The sequence below is a fragment of the Clarias gariepinus genome, chromosome 9, assembly GCF_024256425.1.
Source record: "Clarias gariepinus isolate MV-2021 ecotype Netherlands chromosome 9, CGAR_prim_01v2, whole genome shotgun sequence".
NCBI classification, from domain to species: Eukaryota; Metazoa; Chordata; class Actinopteri; order Siluriformes; family Clariidae; genus Clarias; species Clarias gariepinus.
The window spans coordinates 36,259,337-36,279,097 of NC_071108.1; the positions used below are offsets into that span (position 1 = coordinate 36,259,337).

General features: G+C 42.6%; 19 non-coding genes across 19 annotated transcripts; all 19 read left to right on the forward strand.

Annotated features, from left to right (window-relative positions):
- The first annotated feature begins 494 nt into the window (after window positions 1–494).
- trnar-ucg (transfer RNA arginine (anticodon UCG)) lies at window positions 495–567 on the forward strand. The gene has a single exon. It is a non-coding gene; the product is annotated as a tRNA-Arg (tRNA).
- A 1,165-nt stretch (window positions 568–1,732) lies between these two features.
- trnar-ucg (transfer RNA arginine (anticodon UCG)) lies at window positions 1,733–1,805 on the forward strand. Its single transcript has one exon. It is a non-coding gene; the product is annotated as a tRNA-Arg (tRNA).
- Window positions 1,806–2,306: 501 nt separating this feature from the next.
- Window positions 2,307–2,377, forward strand: trnag-ccc (transfer RNA glycine (anticodon CCC)). Its single transcript has one exon. It is a non-coding gene; the product is annotated as a tRNA-Gly (tRNA).
- Window positions 2,378–2,979: 602 nt separating this feature from the next.
- On the forward strand, window positions 2,980–3,052 carry trnar-ucg (transfer RNA arginine (anticodon UCG)). Its single transcript has one exon. It is a non-coding gene; the product is annotated as a tRNA-Arg (tRNA).
- A 501-nt stretch (window positions 3,053–3,553) lies between these two features.
- Window positions 3,554–3,624, forward strand: trnag-ccc (transfer RNA glycine (anticodon CCC)). The gene has a single exon. It is a non-coding gene; the product is annotated as a tRNA-Gly (tRNA).
- Window positions 3,625–4,226: 602 nt separating this feature from the next.
- Window positions 4,227–4,299, forward strand: trnar-ucg (transfer RNA arginine (anticodon UCG)). Its single transcript has one exon. It is a non-coding gene; the product is annotated as a tRNA-Arg (tRNA).
- Window positions 4,300–6,038: 1,739 nt separating this feature from the next.
- On the forward strand, window positions 6,039–6,109 carry trnag-ccc (transfer RNA glycine (anticodon CCC)). The gene has a single exon. It is a non-coding gene; the product is annotated as a tRNA-Gly (tRNA).
- A 602-nt stretch (window positions 6,110–6,711) lies between these two features.
- trnar-ucg (transfer RNA arginine (anticodon UCG)) lies at window positions 6,712–6,784 on the forward strand. The gene has a single exon. It is a non-coding gene; the product is annotated as a tRNA-Arg (tRNA).
- Window positions 6,785–7,285: 501 nt separating this feature from the next.
- trnag-ccc (transfer RNA glycine (anticodon CCC)) lies at window positions 7,286–7,356 on the forward strand. Its single transcript has one exon. It is a non-coding gene; the product is annotated as a tRNA-Gly (tRNA).
- Window positions 7,357–7,958: 602 nt separating this feature from the next.
- Window positions 7,959–8,031, forward strand: trnar-ucg (transfer RNA arginine (anticodon UCG)). The gene has a single exon. It is a non-coding gene; the product is annotated as a tRNA-Arg (tRNA).
- A 501-nt stretch (window positions 8,032–8,532) lies between these two features.
- trnag-ccc (transfer RNA glycine (anticodon CCC)) lies at window positions 8,533–8,603 on the forward strand. Its single transcript has one exon. It is a non-coding gene; the product is annotated as a tRNA-Gly (tRNA).
- A 602-nt stretch (window positions 8,604–9,205) lies between these two features.
- On the forward strand, window positions 9,206–9,278 carry trnar-ucg (transfer RNA arginine (anticodon UCG)). Its single transcript has one exon. It is a non-coding gene; the product is annotated as a tRNA-Arg (tRNA).
- A 492-nt stretch (window positions 9,279–9,770) lies between these two features.
- On the forward strand, window positions 9,771–9,841 carry trnag-ccc (transfer RNA glycine (anticodon CCC)). The gene has a single exon. It is a non-coding gene; the product is annotated as a tRNA-Gly (tRNA).
- Window positions 9,842–10,443: 602 nt separating this feature from the next.
- On the forward strand, window positions 10,444–10,516 carry trnar-ucg (transfer RNA arginine (anticodon UCG)). The gene has a single exon. It is a non-coding gene; the product is annotated as a tRNA-Arg (tRNA).
- A 1,166-nt stretch (window positions 10,517–11,682) lies between these two features.
- Window positions 11,683–11,755, forward strand: trnar-ucg (transfer RNA arginine (anticodon UCG)). The gene has a single exon. It is a non-coding gene; the product is annotated as a tRNA-Arg (tRNA).
- Window positions 11,756–12,920: 1,165 nt separating this feature from the next.
- On the forward strand, window positions 12,921–12,993 carry trnar-ucg (transfer RNA arginine (anticodon UCG)). The gene has a single exon. It is a non-coding gene; the product is annotated as a tRNA-Arg (tRNA).
- A 1,165-nt stretch (window positions 12,994–14,158) lies between these two features.
- trnar-ucg (transfer RNA arginine (anticodon UCG)) lies at window positions 14,159–14,231 on the forward strand. Its single transcript has one exon. It is a non-coding gene; the product is annotated as a tRNA-Arg (tRNA).
- Window positions 14,232–16,635: 2,404 nt separating this feature from the next.
- trnar-ucg (transfer RNA arginine (anticodon UCG)) lies at window positions 16,636–16,708 on the forward strand. Its single transcript has one exon. It is a non-coding gene; the product is annotated as a tRNA-Arg (tRNA).
- Window positions 16,709–17,200: 492 nt separating this feature from the next.
- Window positions 17,201–17,271, forward strand: trnag-ccc (transfer RNA glycine (anticodon CCC)). The gene has a single exon. It is a non-coding gene; the product is annotated as a tRNA-Gly (tRNA).
- The last annotated feature ends 2,490 nt before the right edge of the window (window positions 17,272–19,761 follow it).

A 19,761-nucleotide genomic window follows, 5' to 3' on the forward strand; every position in this document is an offset into this window, starting at 1 on the left:
TAAACCTCCTGAGATTTGCGCTCCGGGACAGCAGTATGTTATTTGGTCAATAAGAACTGGGAAACTGGCCTTGATTTTTGCAGGGCCCAGATTGTGGCACAGGTTTGTTGCGATCCTTGTCCTGACAGAGCCATATGTAGCAGGTTTCAGTTGCTTCTGGGTCTGGATATACAGTATGTAAGCAAAAGTCTTTGCTATATGCAGTGTAGATCTGAAGGAAACCATGCCAAGGGAGTGAAATACCCTATGATTTGGACAGGAATGAGCTTTCTTTGCTTCATGGTGTAAAAAAAGAGCCAGTCATCTGTTCTCCTGAAGTGTGGCAAAGGATTCTCTAGCTGAGAAATTTGTGTTGCTTCTTATTTTTGCACGACATGCTAGAGGAAGCAAATAAAAAACACTGTGGTTGTAGAGAATCAACTTGAATCAATTACCCAAAGCTTGTGTTTGTTTTCATTTAAACTCATTTAAACTAAATTCAAACCTAAACCATAGGTCCAGTGGCCTAATGGATAAGGCATCAGCCTTCGGAGCTGAGGATTGTGGGTTCGAGTCCCATCTGGGTCACTTTATAGCTAGGATTTAAGACTGGACCCTGAAGGTTCAGAGGAATTGCCATCCTACCCTAAGCGCAAGACGTAGTTAGCTGCTATCATGCAAATGTCCTGGCCTTGATATGCTGTGTTGTTCGTCAGCTTGCCTCTTGAGAAAAAAGCCTGTCGGATTGTTACCTGGGGTAAATGTAGCTGAATTTCTTTGTTCTTACAAGTAGCTAGAAGAGTCATATCATTAAGTTAAATTCAGTTAATGAAAACCTTGAGGTTTTCCAGGATGTGCCAGATGATGTCAAGCATGTTGCAGTGTATTTAGAAAATCTTTATCCAACCAATCCCCCAAGTTGCTAGTTGAGTACATGAACAAGAAATCCTGTAAATGGATGTAAAAGTGCATTTCATGTACTGTAGGTTTTCAAATCTGCAGACTGCGTTCTTAGGCCAACCTACAGTGGGGTCAAGTTGTAAATGATGTATGAATTAAACAGAGAACAGGGCCCAAGAAGCACCAGTGGTGTAGTGGTATCATGCAAGATTCCCATTCTTGCGAACGGGTTTCGATTCCCGGCTGGTGCAATGAACCTAACAATTTTCTTCCTTTTCAGGCCATGTTGAAGGTCCTTACAACATTGGTCGGTATATCGGGTCAGTTGAAAACTTAGAACGGGACTTACTGTCACACGTTAAACCTCCTGAGATTTGCGCTCCGGGACAGCAGTAGGTTGTTTGGTCAATAAGAACTGGGAAACTGGCCTTGATTTTTGCAGGGCCCAGATTGTGGCACAGGTTTGTTGCGATCCTTGTCCTGACAGAGCCATATGTAGCAGGTTTCAGTTGCTTCTGGGTCTGGATATACAGTATGTAAGCAAAAGTCTTTGCTATATGCAGTGTAGATCTGAAGGAAACCATGCCAAGGGAGTGAAATACCCTATGATTTGGACAGGAATGAGCTTTCTTTGCTTCATGGTGTAAAAAAAGCGCCAGTCATCTGTTCTCCTGAAGTGTGGCAAAGGACTCTCTAGCTGAAAAATTTGTGTTGCTTCTTATTTTTGCAGGACATGCTAGAGGAAGCAAATAAAAAACACTGTGGTTGTAGAGAATCAACTTGAATCAATTACCCAAGGCTTGTGTTTGTTTTCATTTAAACTCATTTAAACTAAATTCAAAACTAAAGCATAGGCTCAGTGGCCTAATGGATAAGGCATCAGCCTTCGGAGCTGAGGATTGTGGGTTCGAGTCCCATCTGGGTCACTTTATAGCTAGGATTTAAGAAGCTGAAGCTTGAACCCTGAAGCTTCAGAGGAATTGCCATCCTACCCTAAGCGCAAGACGTAGTTAGCTGCTATCATGCAACTGTCCTGGTCTTGATTTGCTGTGTTGTTCATCAGCTTCCCTCTTGAGAAAAAAGCCTGTCGGATTGTTACCTGGGGTAAATGTAGCTGAATTTCTTTGTTCTTACAAGTAGCTAGAAGAGTCATATCATTAAGTTAAATTCAGTTAATGAAAACCTTGAGGTTTTCCAGGATGTGCCAGATGATGTCAAGCATGTTGCAGTGTATTTAGAAAATCTTTATCCAACCAATCCCCCAAGTTGCTAGTTGAGTACATGAACAAGAAATACTGTAAATGGATGTAAAAGTGCATTTCATGTACTGTAGGTTTTCACATCTGCAGACTGCGTTCTTAGGCCAACCTACAGTGGGGTCAAGTTGTAAATGATGTATGAATTAAACAGAGAACAGGGCCCAAGAAGCACCAGTGGTGTAGTGGTATCATGCAAGATTCCCATTCTTGCGAACTGGGTTCGATTCCCGGCTGGTGCAACCCACCTAACAATTTTCTTCCTTTTCAGGCCATGTTGAAGGTCCTTACAACATTGGTTGGTATATCGGGTCAGTTGAAAACTTAGAACGGGAATTACAGTGACACGTTAAACCTCCTGAGATTTGCGCTCCGGGACAGCAGTAGGTTGTTTGGTCAATAAGAACTGGGAAACTGGCCTTGATTTTTGCAGGGCCCAGATTGTGGCACAGGTTTGTTGCGATCCTTGTCCTGACAGAGCCATATGTAGCAGGTTTCAGTTGCTTCTGGGTCTGGATATACAGTATGTAAGCAAAAGTCTTTGCTATATGCAGTGTAGATCTGAAGGAAACCATGCCAAGGGAGTGAAATACCCTATGATTTGGACAGGAATGAGCTTTCTTTGCTTCATGGTGTAAAAAAAGCGCCAGTCATCTGTTCTCCTGAAGTGTGGCAAAGGACTCTCTAGCTGAGAAATTTGTGTTGCTTCTTATTTTTGCAGGACATGCTAGAGGAAGCAAATAAAAAACACTGTGGTTGTAGAGAATCAACTTGAATCAATTACCCAAGGCTTGTGTTTGTTTTCATTTAAACTCATTTAAACTAAATTCAAAATTAAAGCATAGGCCCAGTGGCCTAATGGATAAGGCATCAGCCTTCGGAGCTGAGGATTGTGGGCTCGAGTCCCATCTGGGTCACTTTATAGCTAGGATTTAAGAAGCTGAAGCTTGAACCCTGAAGCTTCAGAGGAATTGCCATCCTACCCTAAGCGCAAGACGTAGTTAGCTGCTATCATGCAACTGTCCTGGCCTTGATTTGCTGTGTTGTTCGTCAGCTTGCCTCTTGAGAAAAGAGCCTGTCGGATTGTTACCTGGGGTAAATGTAGCTGAATTTCTTTGTTCTTACAAGTAGCTAGAAGAGTCATATCATTAAGTTAAATTCAGTTAATGAAAACCTTGAGGTTTTCCAGGATGTGCCAGATGATGTCAAGCAGGTTGCAGTGTATTTAGAAAATCTTTATCCAACCAATCCCCCAAGTTGCTAGTTGAGTACATGAACAAGAAATACTGTAAATGGATGTAAAAGTGCATTTCATGTACTGTAGGTTTTCACATCTGCAGACTGCGTTCTTAGGCCAACCTACAGTGGGGTCAAGTTGTAAATGATGTATGAATTAAACAGAGAACAGGGCCCAAGAAGCACCAGTGGTGTAGTGGTATCATGCAAGATTCCCATTCTTGCGAACTGGGTTCGATTCCCGGCTGGTGCAACCCACCTAACAATTTTCTTCCTTTTCAGGCCATGTTGAAGGTCCTTACAACATTGGTTGGTATATCGGGTCAGTTGAAAACTTAGAACGGGAATTACAGTGACACGTTAAACCTCCTGAGATTTGCGCTCCGGGACAGCAGTAGGTTGTTTGGTCAATAAGAACTGGGAAACTGGCCTTGATTTTTGCAGGGCCCAGATTGTGGCACAGGTTTGTTGCGATCCTTGTCCTGACAGAGCCATATGTAGCAGGTTTCAGTTGCTTCTGGGTCTGGATATACAGTATGTAAGCAAAAGTCTTTGCTATATGCAGTGTAGATCTGAAGGAAACCATGCCAAGGGAGTGAAATACCCTATGATTTGGACAGGAATGAGCTTTCTTTGCTTCATGGTGTAAAAAAAGCGCCAGTCATCTGTTCTCCTGAAGTGTGGCAAAGGACTCTCTAGCTGAGAAATTTGTGTTGCTTCTTATTTTTGCAGGACATGCTAGAGGAAGCAAATAAAAAACACTGTGGTTGTAGAGAATCAACTTGAATCAATTACCCAAGGCTTGTGTTTGTTTTCATTTAAACTCATTTAAACTAAATTCAAAATTAAAGCATAGGCCCAGTGGCCTAATGGATAAGGCATCAGCCTTCGGAGCTGAGGATTGTGGGCTCGAGTCCCATCTGGGTCACTTTATAGCTAGGATTTAAGACTGGACCCTGAAGGTTCAGAGGAATTGCCATCCTACCCTAAGCGCAAGACGTAGTTAGCTGCTATCATGCAAATGTCCTGGCCTTGATATGCTGTGTTGTTCGTCAGCTTGCCTCTTGAGAAAAAAGCCTGTCGGATTGTTACCTGGGGTAAATGTAGCTGAATTTCTTTGTTCTTACAAGTAGCTAGAAGAGTCATATCATTAAGTTAAATTCAGTTAATGAAAACCTTGAGGTTTTCCAGGATGTGCCAGATGATGTCAAGCATGTTGCAGTGTATTTAGAAAATCTTTATCCAACCAATCCCCCAAGTTGCTAGTTGAGTACATGAACAAGAAATCCTGTAAATGGATGTAAAAGTGCATTTCATGTACTGTAGGTTTTCAAATCTGCAGACTGCGTTCTTAGGCCAACCTACAGTGGGGTCAAGTTGTAAATGATGTATGAATTAAACAGAGAACAGGGCCCAAGAAGCACCAGTGGTGTAGTGGTATCATGCAAGATTCCCATTCTTGCGAACGGGTTTCGATTCCCGGCTGGTGCAATGAACCTAACAATTTTCTTCCTTTTCAGGCCATGTTGAAGGTCCTTACAACATTGGTTGGTATATCGGGTCAGTTGAAAACTTAGAACGGGACTTACTGTCACACGTTAAACCTCCTGAGATTTGCGCTCCGGGACAGCAGTAGGTTGTTTGGTCAATAAGAACTGGGAAACTGGCCTTGATTTTTGCAGGGCCCAGATTGTGGCACAGGTTTGTTGCGATCCTTGTCCTGACAGAGCCATATGTAGCAGGTTTCAGTTGCTTCTGGGTCTGGATATACAGTATGTAAGCAAAAGTCTTTGCTATATGCAGTGTAGATCTGAAGGAAACCATGCCAAGGGAGTGAAATACCCTATGATTTGGACAGGAATGAGCTTTCTTTGCTTCATGGTGTAAAAAAAGCGCCAGTCATCTGTTCTCCTGAAGTGTGGCAAAGGACTCTTTAGCTGAGAAATTTGTGTTGCTTCTTATTTTTGCAGGACATGCTAGAGGAAGCAAATAAAAAACACTGTGGTAGTAGAGAATCAACTTGAATCAATTACCCAAGGCTTGTGTTTGTTTTCATTTAAACTCATTTAAACTAAATTCAAAACTAAAGCATAGGCTCAGTGGCCTAATGGATAAGGCATCAGCCTTCAGAGCTGAGGATTGTGGGTTCAAGTCCCATCTGGGTCACTTTATAGCTAGGATTTAAGAAGCTGAAGCTTGAACCCTGAAGCTTCAGAGGAATTGCCATCCTACCCTAAGCGCAAGACGTAGTTAGCTGCTATCATGCAACTGTCCTGGTCTTGATTTGCTGTGTTGTTCATCAGCTTCCCTCTTGAGAAAAAAGCCTGTCGGATTGTTACCTGGGGTAAATGTAGCTGAATTTCTTTGTTCTTACAAGTAGCTAGAAGAGTCATATCATTAAGTTAAATTCAGTTAATGAAAACCTTGAGGTTTTCCAGGATGTGCCAGATGATGTCAAGCATGTTGCAGTGTATTTAGAAAATCTTTATCCAACCAATCCCCCAAGTTGCTAGTTGAGTACATGAACAAGAAATACTGTAAATGGATGTAAAAGTGCATTTCATGTACTGTAGGTTTTCACATCTGCAGACTGCGTTCTTAGGCCAACCTACAGTGGGGTCAAGTTGTAAATGATGTATGAATTAAACAGAGAACAGGGCCCAAGAAGCACCAGTGGTGTAGTGGTATCATGCAAGATTCCCATTCTTGCGAACTGGGTTCGATTCCCGGCTGGTGCAACCCACCTAACAATTTTCTTCCTTTTCAGGCCATGTTGAAGGTCCTTACAACATTGGTTGGTATATCGGGTCAGTTGAAAACTTAGAACGGGAATTACAGTGACACGTTAAACCTCCTGAGATTTGCGCTCCGGGACAGCAGTAGGTTGTTTGGTCAATAAGAACTGGGAAACTGGCCTTGATTTTTGCAGGGCCCAGATTGTGGCACAGGTTTGTTGCGATCCTTGTCCTGACAGAGCCATATGTAGCAGGTTTCAGTTGCTTCTGGGTCTGGATATACAGTATGTAAGCAAAAGTCTTTGCTATATGCAGTGTAGATCTGAAGGAAACCATGCCAAGGGAGTGAAATACCCTATGATTTGGACAGGAATGAGCTTTCTTTGCTTCATGGTGTAAAAAAAGCGCCAGTCATCTGTTCTCCTGAAGTGTGGCAAAGGACTCTCTAGCTGAGAAATTTGTGTTGCTTCTTATTTTTGCAGGACATGCTAGAGGAAGCAAATAAAAAACACTGTGGTTGTAGAGAATCAACTTGAATCAATTACCCAAGGCTTGTGTTTGTTTTCATTTAAACTCATTTAAACTAAATTCAAAATTAAAGCATAGGCCCAGTGGCCTAATGGATAAGGCATCAGCCTTCGGAGCTGAGGATTGTGGGCTCGAGTCCCATCTGGGTCACTTTATAGCTAGGATTTAAGAAGCTGAAGCTTGAACCCTGAAGCTTCAGAGGAATTGCCATCCTACCCTAAGCGCAAGACGTAGTTAGCTGCTATCATGCAACTGTCCTGGCCTTGATTTGCTGTGTTGTTCGTCAGCTTGCCTCTTGAGAAAAAAGCCTGTCGGATTGTTACCTGGGGTAAATGTAGCTGAATTTCTTTGTTCTTACAAGTAGCTAGAAGAGTCATATCATTAAGTTAAATTCAGTTAATGAAAACCTTGAGGTTTTCCAGGATGTGCCAGATGATGTCAAGCAGGTTGCAGTGTATTTAGAAAATCTTTATCCAACCAATCCCCCAAGTTGCTAGTTGAGTACATGAACAAGAAATACTGTAAATGGATGTAAAAGTGCATTTCATGTACTGTAGGTTTTCACATCTGCAGACTGCGTTCTTAGGCCAACCTACAGTGGGGTCAAGTTGTAAATGATGTATGAATTAAACAGAGAACAGGGCCCAAGAAGCACCAGTGGTGTAGTGGTATCATGCAAGATTCCCATTCTTGCGAACTGGGTTCGATTCCCGGCTGGTGCAACCCACCTAACAATTTTCTTCCTTTTCAGGCCATGTTGAAGGTCCTTACAACATTGGTTGGTATATCGGGTCAGTTGAAAACTTAGAACGGGAATTACAGTGACACGTTAAACCTCCTGAGATTTGCGCTCCGGGACAGCAGTAGGTTGTTTGGTCAATAAGAACTGGGAAACTGGCCTTGATTTTTGCAGGGCCCAGATTGTGGCACAGGTTTGTTGCGATCCTTGTCCTGACAGAGCCATATGTAGCAGGTTTCAGTTGCTTCTGGGTCTGGATATACAGTATGTAAGCAAAAGTCTTTGCTATATGCAGTGTAGATCTGAAGGAAACCATGCCAAGGGAGTGAAATACCCTATGATTTGGACAGGAATGAGCTTTCTTTGCTTCATGGTGTAAAAAAAGCGCCAGTCATCTGTTCTCCTGAAGTGTGGCAAAGGACTCTCTAGCTGAGAAATTTGTGTTGCTTCTTATTTTTGCAGGACATGCTAGAGGAAGCAAATAAAAAACACTGTGGTTGTAGAGAATCAACTTGAATCAATTACCCAAGGCTTGTGTTTGTTTTCATTTAAACTCATTTAAACTAAATTCAAAATTAAAGCATAGGCCCAGTGGCCTAATGGATAAGGCATCAGCCTTCGGAGCTGAGGATTGTGGGCTCGAGTCCCATCTGGGTCACTTTATAGCTAGGATTTAAGAAGCTGAAGCTTGAACCCTGAAGCTTCAGAGGAATTGCCATCCTACCCTAAGCGCAAGACGTAGTTAGCTGCTATCATGCAACTGTCCTGGTCTTGATTTGCTGTGTTGTTCATCAGCTTCCCTCTTGAGAAAAAAGCCTGTCGGATTGTTACCTGGGGTAAATGTAGCTGAATTTCTTTGTTCTTACAAGTAGCTAGAAGAGTCATATCATTAAGTTAAATTCAGTTAATGAAAACCTTGAGGTTTTCCAGGATGTGCCAGATGATGTCAAGCATGTTGCAGTGTATTTAGAAAATCTTTATCCAACCAATCCCCCAAGTTGCTAGTTGAGTACATGAACAAGAAATCCTGTAAATGGATGTAAAAGTGCATTTCATGTACTGTAGGTTTTCAAATATGCAGACTGCGTTCTTAGGCCAACCTACAGTGGGGTCAAGTTGTAAATGATGTATGAATTAAACAGAGAACAGGGCCCAAGAAGCACCAGTGGTGTAGTGGTATCATGCAAGATTCCCATTCTTGCGAACTGGGTTCGATTCCCGGCTGGTGCAACCCACCTAACAATTTTCTTCCTTTTCAGGCCATGTTGAAGGTCCTTACAACATTGGTTGGTATATCGGGTCAGTTGAAAACTTAGAACGGGACTTACTGTCACACGGTAAACCTCCTGAGATTTGCGCTCCGGGACAGCAGTAGGTTGTTTGGTCAATAAGAACTGGGAAACTGGCCTTGATTTTTGCAGGGCCCAGATTGTGGCACAGGTTTGTTGCGATCCTTGTCCTGACAGAGCCATATGTAGCAGGTTTCAGTTGCTTCTGGGTCTGGATATACAGTATGTAAGCAAAAGTCTTTGCTATATGCAGTGTAGATCTGAAGGAAACCATGCCAAGGTAGTGAAATACCCTATGATTTGGACAGGAATGAGCTTTCTTTGCTTCATGGTGTAAAAAAAGCGCCAGTCATCTGTTCTCCTGAAGTGTGGCAAAGGACTCTCTAGCTGAGAAATTTGTGTTGCTTCTTATTTTTGCAGGACATGCTAGAGGAAGCAAATAAAAAACACTCTGGTTGTAGAGAATCAACTTGAATCAATTACCCAAGGCTTGTGTTTGTTTTCATTTAAACTCATTTAAACTAAATTCAAAACTAAAGCATAGGCCCAGTGGCCTAATCGATAAGGCATCAGCCTTCGGAGCTGAGGATTGTGGGTTCGAGTCCCATCTGGGTCACTTTATAGCTAGGATTTAAGACTGGACCCTGAAGCTTCAGAGGAATTGCCATCCTACCCTAAGCGCAAGACGTAGTTAGCTGCTATCATGCAACTGTCCTGGCCTTGATTTGCTGTGTTGTTCGTCAGCTTGCCTCTTGAGAAAAAAGCCTGCCGGATTGTTACCTGGGGTAAATGTAGCTGAACTTCTTTGTTCTTACAAGTAGCTAGAAGAGTCATATCATTAAGTTAAATTCAGTTAATGAAAACCTTGAGGTTTTCCAGGATGTGCCAGATGATGTCAAGCATGTTGCAGTGTATTTAGAAAATCTTTATCCAACCAATCCCCCAAGTTGCTAGTTGAGTACATGAACAAGAAATCCTGTAAATGGATGTAAAAGTGCATTTCATGTACTGTAGGTTTTCAAATCTGCAGACTGCGTTCTTAGGCCAACCTACAGTGGGGTCAAGTTGTAAATGATGTATGAATTAAACAGAGAACAGGGCCCAAGAAGCACCAGTGGTGTAGTGGTATCATGCAAGATTCCCATTCTTGCGAACTGGGTTCAATTCCCGGCTGGTGCAACCCACCTAACAATTTTCTTCCTTTTCAGGCCATGTTGAAGGTCCTTACAACATTGGTTGGTATATCGGGTCAGTTGAAAACTTAGAACGGGACTTACTGTCACACGGTAAACCTCCTGAGATTTGCGCTCCGGGACAGCAGTAGGTTGTTTGGTCAATAAGAACTGGGAAACTAGCCTTGATTTTTGCAGGGCCCAGATTGTGGCACAGGTTTGTTGCGATCCTTGTCCTGACAGAGCCATATGTAGCAGGTTTCAGTTGCTTCTGGGTCTGGATATACAGTATGTAAGCAAAAGTCTTTGCTATATGCAGTGTAGATCTGAAGGAAACCATGCCAAGGGAGTGAAATACCCTATGATTTGGACAGGAATGAGCTTTCTTTGCTTCATGGTGTAAAAAAAGCGCCAGTCATCTGTTCTCCTGAAGTGTGGCAAAGGACTCTCTAGCTGAGAAATTTGTGTTGCTTCTTATTTTTGCAGGACATGCTAGAGGAAGCAAATAAAAAACACTGTGGTTGTAGAGAATCAACTTGAATCAATTACCCAAGGCTTGTGTTTGTTTTCATTTAAACTCATTTAAACTAAATTCAAAACTAAAGCATAGGCCCAGTGGCCTAATGGATAAGGCATCAGCCTTCGGAGCTGAGGATTGTGGGTTCGAGTCCCATCTGGGTCACTTTATAGCTAGGATTTAAGACTGGACCCTGAAGCTTCAGAGGAATTGCCATCCTACCCTAAGCGCAAGACGTAGTTAGCTGCTATCATGCAACTGTCCTGGCCTTGATTTGCTGTGTTGTTCGTCAGCTTGCCTCTTGAGAAAAAAGCCTGCCGGATTGTTACCTCGGGTAAATGTAGCTGAACTTCTTTGTTCTTACAAGTAGCTAGCAGAGTCATATCATTAAGTTGAATTCAGTTAATGAAAACCTTGAGGTTTTCCAGGATGTGCCAGATGATGTCAAGCAGGTTGCAGTGTATTTAGAAAATCTTCATCCAACCATTTCCCCAAGTTGCTAGCTGAGTACATGAACAAGAAATCCTGTAAATGGATGTAAAAGTGCATTTCATGTACTGTAGGTTTTCAAATCTGCAGACTGCGTTCTTAGGCCAACCTACAGTGGGGTCAAGTTGTAAATGATGTATGAATTAAACAGAGAACAGGGCCCAAGAAGCACCAGTGGTGTAGTGGTATCATGCAACATTCCCATTCTTGCGAACGGGTTTCGATTCTTGGCTGGTGCAACCACCCTAACAATTTTCTTCCTTTTCAGGCCATGTTGAAGGTCCTTACAACATTGGTTGGTATATCGGGTCAGTTGAAAACTTAGAACGGGACTTACTGTCACACGGTAAACCTCCTAAGATTTGCGCTTCGGGACAGCAGTAGGTTGTTTGGTCAATAAGAACTGGGAAACTGGCCTTGATTTTTGCAGGGCCCAGATTGTGGCACAGGTTTGTTGCGATCCTTGTCCTGACAGAGCCATATGTAGCAGGTTTCAGTTGCTTCTGGGTCTGGATATACAGTATGTAAGCAAAAGTCTTTGCTATATGCAGTGTAGATCTGAAGGAAACCATGCCAAGGGAGTGAAATACCCTATGATTTGGACAGGAATGAGCTTTCTTTGCTTCATGGTGTAAAAAAAAGCGCCAGTCATCTGTTCTCCTGAAGTGTGGCAAAGGACTCTCTAGCTGAGAAATTTGTGTTGCTTCTTATTTTTGCAGGACATGCTAGAGGAAGCAAATAAAAAACACTGTGGTTGTAGAGAATCAACTTGAATCAATTACCCAAGGCTTGTGTTTGTTTTCATTTAAACTCATTTAAACTAAATTCAAAACTAAAGCATAGGCCCAGTGGCCTAATGGATAAGGCATCAGCCTTCGGAGCTGAGGATTGTTGGTTCGAGTCCCATCTGGGTCACTTTATAGCTAGGATTTAAGACTGGACCCTGAAGCTTCAGAGGAATTGCCATCCTACCCTAAGCGCAAGACGTAGTTAGCTGCTATCATGCAACTGTCCTGGCCTTGATTTGCTGTGTTGTTCGTCATCTTGCCTCTTGAGAAAAAAGCCTGTCGGATTGTTACCTGGGGTAAATGTAGCTGAATTTCTTTGTTCTTACAAGTAGCTAGAAGAGTCATATCATTAAGTTGAATTCAGTTAATGAAAACCTTGAGGTTTTCCAGGATGTGCCAGATGATGTCAAGCAGGTTGCAGTGTATTTAGAAAATCTTCATCCAACCATTTCCCCAAGTTGCTAGCTGAGTACATGAACAAGAAATCCTGTAAATGGATGTAAAAGTGCATTTCATGTACTGTAGGTTTTCAAATCTGCAGACTGCGTTCTTAGGCCAACCTACAGTGGGGTCAAGTTGTAAATGATGTATGAATTAAACAGAGAACAGGGCCCAAGAAGCACCAGTGGTGTAGTGGTATCATGCAACATTCCCATTCTTGCGAACGGGTTTCGATTCTTGGCTGGTGCAACCACCCTAACAATTTTCTTCCTTTTCAGGCCATGTTGAAGGTCCTTACAACATTGGTTGGTATATCGGGTCAGTTGAAAACTTAGAACGGGACTTACTGTCACACGGTAAACCTCCTAAGATTTGCGCTTCGGGACAGCAGTAGGTTGTTTGGTCAATAAGAACTGGGAAACTGGCCTTGATTTTTGCAGGGCCCAGATTGTGGCACAGGTTTGTTGCGATCCTTGTCCTGACAGAGCCATATGTAGCAGGTTTCAGTTGCTTCTGGGTCTGGATATACAGTATGTAAGCAAAAGTCTTTGCTATATGCAGTGTAGATCTGAAGGAAACCATGCCAAGGGAGTGAAATACCCTATGATTTGGACAGGAATGAGCTTTCTTTGCTTCATGGTGTAAAAAAAGCGCCAGTCATCTGTTCTCCTGAAGTGTGGCAAAGGACTCTCTAGCTGAGAAATTTGTGTTGCTTCTTATTTTTGCAGGACATGCTAGAGGAAGCAAATAAAAAACACTCTGGTTGTAGAGAATCAACTTGAATCAATTACCCAAGGCTTGTGTTTGTTTTCATTTAAACTCATTTAAACTAAATTCAAAACTAAAGCATAGGCCCAGTGGCCTAATGGATAAGGCATCAGCCTTCGGAGCTGAGGATTGTGGGTTCGAGTCCCATCTGGGTCACTTTATAGCTAGGATTTAAGACTGGACCCTGAAGCTTCAGAGGAATTGCCATCCTACCCTAAGCGCAAGACGTAGTTAGCTGCTATCATGCAACTGTCCTGGCCTTGATTTGCTGTGTTGTTCGTCAGCTTGCCTCTTGAGAAAAAAGCCTGTCGGATTGTTACCTGGGGTAAATGTAGCTGAATTTCTTTGTTCTTACAAGTAGCTAGAAGAGTCATATCATTAAGTTGAATTCAGTTAATGAAAACCTTGAGGTTTTCCAGGATGTGCCAGATGATGTCAAGCAGGTTGCAGTGTATTTAGAAAATCTTCATCCAACCATTTCCCCAAGTTGCTAGCTGAGTACATGAACAAGAAATCCTGTAAATGGATGTAAAAGTGCATTTCATGTACTGTAGGTTTTCAAATCTGCAGACTGCGTTCTTAGGCCAACCTACAGTGGGGTCAAGTTGTAAATGATGTATGAATTAAACAGAGAACAGGGCCCAAGAAGCACCAGTGGTGTAGTGGTATCATGCAACATTCCCATTCTTGCGAACGGGTTTCGATTCTTGGCTGGTGCAACCACCCTAACAATTTTCTTCCTTTTCAGGCCATGTTGAAGGTCCTTACAACATTGGTTGGTATATCGGGTCAGTTGAAAACTTAGAACGGGACTTACTGTCACACGGTAAACCTCCTAAGATTTGCGCTTCGGGACAGCAGTAGGTTGTTTGGTCAATAAGAACTGGAAAACTGGCCTTGATTTTTGCAGGGCCCAGATTGTAGCACAGGTTTGTTGCGATCCTTGTCCTGACAGAGCCATATGTAGCAGGTTTCAGTTGCTTCTGGGTCTGGATATACAGTATGTAAGCAAAAGTCTTTGCTATATGCAGTGTAGATCTGAAGGAAACCATGCCAAGGGAGTGAAATACCCTATGATTTGGACAGGAATGAGCTTTCTTTGCTTCATGGTGTAAAAAAAGCGCCAGTCATCTGTTCTCCTGAAGTGTGGCAAAGGACTCTCTAGCTGAGAAATTTGTGTTGCTTCTTATTTTTGCAGGACATGCTAGAGGAAGCAAATAAAAAACACTCTGGTTGTAGAGAATCAACTTGAATCAATTACCCAAGGCTTGTGTTTGTTTTCATTTAAACTCATTTAAACTAAATTCAAAACTAAAGCATAGGCCCAGTGGCCTAATGGATAAGGCATCAGCCTTCGGAGCTGAGGATTGTGGGTTCGAGTCCCATCTGGGTCACTTTATAGCTAGGATTTAAGACTGGACCCTGAAGCTTCAGAGGAATTGCCATCCTACCCGAAGCGCAAGACGTAGTTAGCTGCTATCATGCAACTGTCCTGGCCTTGATTTGCTGTGTTGTTCGTCAGCTTGCCTCTTGAGAAAAAAGCCTGCCGGATTGTTACCTCGGGTAAATGTAGCTGAACTTCTTTGTTCTTACAAGTAGCTAGCAGAGTCATATCATTAAGTTGAATTCAGTTAATGAAAACCTTGAGGTTTTCCAGGATGTGCCAGATGATGTCAAGCAGGTTGCAGTGTATTTAGAAAATCTTCATCCAACCATTTCCCCAAGTTGCTAGCTGAGTACATGAACAAGAAATCCTGTAAATGGATGTAAAAGTGCATTTCATGTACTGTAGGTTTTCAAATCTGCAGACTGCGTTCTTAGGCCAACCTACAGTGGGGTCAAGTTGTAAATGATGTATGAATTAAACAGAGAACAGGGCCCAAGAAGCACCAGTGGTGTAGTGGTATCATGCAACATTCCCATTCTTGCGAACGGGTTTCGATTCTTGGCTGGTGCAACCACCCTAACAATTTTCTTCCTTTTCAGGCCATGTTGAAGGTCCTTACAACATTGGTTGGTATATCGGGTCAGTTGAAAACTTAGAACGGGACTTACTGTCACACGGTAAACCTCCTAAGATTTGCGCTTCGGGACAGCAGTAGGTTGTTTGGTCAATAAGAACTGGGAAACTGGCCTTGATTTTTGCAGGGCCCAGATTGTGGCACAGGTTTGTTGCGATCCTTGTCCTGACAGAGCCATATGTAGCAGGTTTCAGTTGCTTCTGGGTCTGGATATACAGTATGTAAGCAAAAGTCTTTGCTATATGCAGTGTAGATCTGAAGGAAACCATGCCAAGGGAGTGAAATACCCTATGATTTGGACAGGAATGAGCTTTCTTTGCTTCATGGTGTAAAAAAAAGCGCCAGTCATCTGTTCTCCTGAAGTGTGGCAAAGGATTCTCTAGCTGAGAAATTTGTGTTGCTTCTTATTTTTGCAGGACATGCTAGAGGAAGCAAATAAAAAACACTCTGGTTGTAGAGAATCAACTTGAATCAATTACCCAAGGCTTGTGTTTGTTTTCATTTAAACTCATTTAAACTAAATTCAAAACTAAAGCATAGGCCCAGTGGCCTAATGGATAAGGCATCAGCCTTCGGAGCTGAGGATTGTTGGTTTGAGTCCCATCTGGGTCACTTTATAGCTAGGATTTAAGACTGGACCCTGAAGCTTCAGAGGAATTGCCATCCTACCCTAAGCGCAAGACGTAGTTAGCTGCTATCATGCAACTGTCCTGGCCTTGATTTGCTGTGTTGTTCGTCAGCTTGCCTCTTGAGAAAAAAGCCTGTCGGATTGTTACCTGGGGTAAATGTAGCTGAATTTCTTTGTTCTTACAAGTAGCTAGAAGAGTCATATCATTAAGTTGAATTCAGTTAATGAAAACCTTGAGGTTTTCCAGGATGTGCCAGATGATGTCAAGCAGGTTGCAGTGTATTTAGAAAATCTTCATCCAACCATTTCCCCAAGTTGCTAGCTGAGTACATGAACAAGAAATCCTGTAAATGGATGTAAAAGTGCATTTCATGTACTGTAGGTTTTCAAATCTGCAGACTGCGTTCTTAGGCCAACCTACAGTGGGGTCAAGTTGTAAATGATGTATGAATTAAACAGAGAACAGGGCCCAAGAAGCACCAGTGGTGTAGTGGTATCATGCAACATTCCCATTCTTGCGAACGGGTTTCGATTCTTGGCTGGTGCAACCACCCTAACAATTTTCTTCCTTTTCAGGCCATGTTGAAGGTCCTTACAACATTGGTTGGTATATCGGGTCAGTTGAAAACTTAGAATGGGACTTACTGTCACACGGTAAACCTCCTAAGATTTGCGCTTCGGGACAGCAGTAGGTTGTTTGGTCAATAAGAACTGGAAAACTGGCCTTGATTTTTGCAGGGCCCAGATTGTAGCACAGGTTTGTTGCGATCCTTGTCCTGACAGAGCCATATGTAGCAGGTTTCAGTTGCTTCTGGGTCTGGATATACAGTATGTAAGCAAAAGTCTTTGCTATATGCAGTGTAGATCTGAAGGAAACCATGCCAAGGGAGTGAAATACCCTATGATTTGGACAGGAATGAGCTTTCTTTGCTTCATGGTGTAAAAAAAGCGCCAGTCATCTGTTCTCCTGAAGTGTGGCAAAGGACTCTCTAGCTGAGAAATTTGTGTTGCTTCTTATTTTTGCAGGACATGCTAGAGGAAGCAAATAAAAAACACTCTGGTTGTAGAGAATCAACTTGAATCAATTACCCAAGGCTTGTGTTTGTTTTCATTTAAACTCATTTAAACTAAATTTAAAACTAAAGCATAGGCCCAGTGGCCTAATGGATAAGGCATCAGCCTTCGGAGCTGAGGATTGTGGGTTCGAGTCCCATCTGGGTCACTTTATAGCTAGGATTTAAGACTGGACCCTGAAGCTTCAGAGGAATTGCCATCCTACCCTAAGCGCAAGACGTAGTTAGCTGCTATCATGCAACTGTCCTGGCCTTGATTTGCTGTGTTGTTCGTCAGCTTGCCTCTTGAGAAAAAAGCCTGTCGGATTGTTACCTGGGGTAAATGTAGCTGAATTTCTTTGTTCTTACAAGTAGCTAGAAGAGTCATATCATTAAGTTGAATTCAGTTAATGAAAACCTTGAGGTTTTCCAGGATGTGCCAGATGATGTCAAGCAGGTTGCAGTGTATTTAGAAAATCTTCATCCAACCATTTCCCCAAGTTGCTAGCTGAGTACATGAACAAGAAATCCTGTAAATGGATGTAAAAGTGCATTTCATGTACTGTAGGTTTTCAAATCTGCAGACTGCGTTCTTAGGCCAACCTACAGTGGGGTCAAGTTGTAAATGATGTATGAATTAAACAGAGAACAGGGCCCAAGAAGCACCAGTGGTGTAGTGGTATCATGCAAGATTCCCATTCTTGCGAACTGGGTTCGATTCCCGGCTGGTGCAACCCACCTAACAATTTTCTTCCTTTTCAGGCCATGTTGAAGGTCCTTACAACATTGGTTGGTATATCGGGTCAGTTGAAAACTTAGAACGGGACTTACTGTCACACGGTAAACCTCCTGAGATTTGCGCTCCGGGACAGCAGTAGGTTGTTTGGTCAATAAGAACTGGGAAACTGGCCTTGATTTTTGCAGGGCCCAGATTGTGGCACAGGTTTGTTGCGATCCTTGTCCTGACAGAGCCATATGTAGCAGGTTTCAGTTGCTTCTGGGTCTGGATATACAGTATGTAAGCAAAAGTCTTTGCTACAGTGGTTAATCAATCGGACTGTAGGTCCTACCGTCGCCGCGCTCGGCGGTACCGTTTGGCTTTGTGCGTTTGCTGGCTTTTACCGTTGAGTGGCGCTATATAACTACAGACTGACGCCTCGTGCCTTAGTTCATTCTCTGCTGGATTAATGAGACACGGAGTTTTAGAACTGCACGTAGTAGCGGATAAAATCAAGTAAAACATTGTAGTTAAACAAATTCATAATCACAGAACTAAAATCACAGTACAAATGTAAAATTCAAATTAAATTAAATCTTATTAGGATCAAATTTAAACAAAATAAATGTTAACACAGTGAGCCTTTAAATTTTATCACGTGTAATTAGAAAAGACGCGTGTAGGGTTTTGTGTCGTCTTATATCTTGTGTTCTTTAAATTTATAGTAGATTTATTAACTAAAATAAATGACCATAAAAATTATAACATTGTCAGGACGTTCTACTGCGTCAGCTAATGTTGGTCATTCAGCCCCGCTTGTGTTTTTGCGTTATTATAAGAATGAAATGCAGTAGACTGATATGATCTGTAACGGATTCGACCCATGTTGCACGGGCGGCACCATAAAGCATAAAGTCTTACGGGAAAAGGGTAATTTATTTAGGCAAAATGGGGAAGGAAAGTGTTGAAGGAGGGAGAAAGGAAAGAATGGGATAAAGGTTGTGCATGTGCAGTTCCGGGGGCTGTGCCACACTGGCATGCGGGCACACAGCTGACGATAAGTGTTGGTGCGCGGAGTGGCAGAACTGAGCACGCGGCGGCAGCGCTTCTCCCGCTGTCGATGGCCGGCGCGAGTCCTCGCTGACGTAAAAAAAACTTAACACAAACGTCCTCGCAGCCTTTTCCTCTTCGGCAGCGGGGCTGCGAGGGCGGGCACGGTGCGGGAGTGAAGATGCCGCGGGAGCTCGCGCAGCTCTTTCTCGCACTGTCCTCAGCGCGGAGATCAAAGGGCGGAATTCTAGTGTCCTTGTTTAAAGTGCCTGGCCGCGTCACATCTCCCCACTGACATGCTTCTTTCATATTCTCCATTACATCACGTACTTCCCAGACCTCAGACAAACCTCCGCGCCTTGCTTTTATAATGCGGAGCAAGCCCGAGATCATATTAACGTTAATTATCGCCAGCCGGCACAAATAAGCGGCCCGTCCCTTTGGTGCCTATTCAGGGAGCCTACGGAGTGAGGGAGTAGTTATAGTAGATTTGGGCGTACACCCATCACACGCGCACGCCGTGGCAGATCATCATAATTGTCTTTAACTTGTATTTCATAAGGTTTTCCGAGCGGTGGTACAGCGCAACGGGGGTCATTATTTACTATTAAACATTAAACGAATTTACAAAACTTAATGCGTGCGATTAAGCGCTGATTCTACATAGGAAAGTAAAGAAGAGGATCCTGATGCTCAACATTCCGGAGACCAAACCCCATTTAAATTAAATTAACAAATATTGCATGTAAATAACAATAGCCCACGTTTAAAAAAGCATTTTTATTTAGATTATAAAAAAATAATCCTGCATCTGTTTTAGGTGTTCCAGCTGCCACTGTTCTAAAATTCAAATTAAATCAAATCTTATTAGGATCAAATTTAAGCACAATAAATGTGTGAGCCAGTGAGCCTTTTGATTTTATCACTTGTAATTAGAAAAAAAGCGTGTATGGATTTATGTCATCTTATTTCTTGTGTTCTTTAAATTTATAGTAGATTTATTAACTGAAATAAATGACCATAAAATTAAAACAGTGTTAGGACGTTCTACTGCGGCAGTAGATGTCGGTCTTTCAGCCCCGCTTGTGTTTTTGCGTTATTATAAGAATGAAATGCAGTAGACTGTTATGATTTGTAACGGGTTCGACCCATGTTACTCAAACAACTCAGTTCAGGTGTAAGTAAATGTCTGTGCTGTTTGGGGGAGGGACGTGCTAATGATTTGTTCGGCTCTGTGTGTGTGTGTGTGTGTGTGTGAGAGAGAGAGGGGGGTGTCGCGGTCGTTTTCAGTGAAACAAAGGCTCAGCTGAAAAATGTTAGGCACATCAGTCACTTAACCCCCAATAAAAGGTATTTGAGTGTTATGATAGTTGTAATATAACAGATGCGCACTGAATACTAAACCTAAACCAGGCACGGAGATTAATGAACCAAGATAGCCCCCATACCCGTTAA